This window comes from Gorilla gorilla, chromosome 21 (assembly GCF_029281585.2).
Source record: "Gorilla gorilla gorilla isolate KB3781 chromosome 21, NHGRI_mGorGor1-v2.1_pri, whole genome shotgun sequence".
Classification (NCBI taxonomy): Eukaryota; Metazoa; Chordata; class Mammalia; order Primates; family Hominidae; genus Gorilla; species Gorilla gorilla.
The window spans coordinates 55,521,050-55,522,060 of NC_073245.2; the positions used below are offsets into that span (position 1 = coordinate 55,521,050).

The 1,011-nt window shown below is 34.4% G+C and overlaps 1 non-coding gene across 1 annotated transcript; it reads left to right on the plus strand.

Annotated features, from left to right (window-relative positions):
* The first annotated feature begins 231 nt into the window (after positions 1–231).
* Positions 232–356, plus strand: LOC115931773 (small Cajal body-specific RNA 15). Its single transcript, XR_004068226.1, has one exon.
* Positions 357–1,011: the final 655 nt, after the last annotated feature.

The window sequence follows — 1,011 nt, forward strand, 5'->3', positions numbered from 1 at the left end:
CAGAACTGGACTATAGCCAAGTCTCCTGGTTCTCAATTCTAGAGCTTTCCTACCACATCACAAGCTAGCCTCTTTGAACAGTGATTTGTCAGTATCTGGTAAAGATTGAAAATATATAAATATCCCATGTATGTGCTCATGGAGAAAAGAATAAAAATATTTACTGCAGCATCATCCATCATCAAAAATAAGTACTAACTTAAATAGCCCTCCATAGAGAAACACAGAGACCTGGAGACTAAGAAACCAGTCCTTGAAGTCAAGCTGACTCTGCTTTTAGCCTCCTAAATTAAAAGATAGATAGAACAGGTCTTGTTTGCAAAATAAATTCAAGATCTACTTATCTATCAATAGCAAAAAAAAAAAAAGAGACAGAGAAATGCAGAGGCAAATTGTGATGTGTTCATAAGCTGGAATACTATACAGCCATTAAAATGGATATACCTGATCTATATTATCAGCATGGATTAATTTCTAAAGCATAATGTTTGAATTTTAAAAAGCAAGTTGCAGAATATTTATAGATGACATCACTTACGTTAATTTTTTAAATTCACAAATTCAAAGAGAGAGATTATAAATATATCCATATGTAATTTAGATATTAAAGCATAGGCAGGAAGAATATACCAACCTGAGGGGAGTGGCCACCTGGAAGAATGGGAGAATGGGATCAGGAGAAGCATAAAGAGGACTTCAGCAATAAGGGTAGCATTTGACTTATCTTTTGAGAAAGATTTGACACAAATTGGATTAAATGTGCTCATCTGTTCATATTGGGTGGCAAGTCCTTGGTCTTTTTGCTTTCCAAACTTCTCTTTCTGCTTGAAATTTTTATCACCCATGAAAAATAAAATAGTTAAGCTTTGATATAGATTCTCTGTCTAAAAAAAATCCCAATGATTATCACTTACGGAGAACAGAGACTCTGAAATTGGAGATGGTTCCAAGATAACACTCAACAGCATGAGAGATAGGATGATTACATGTCCCAGTTTGCCAGACCTAAAA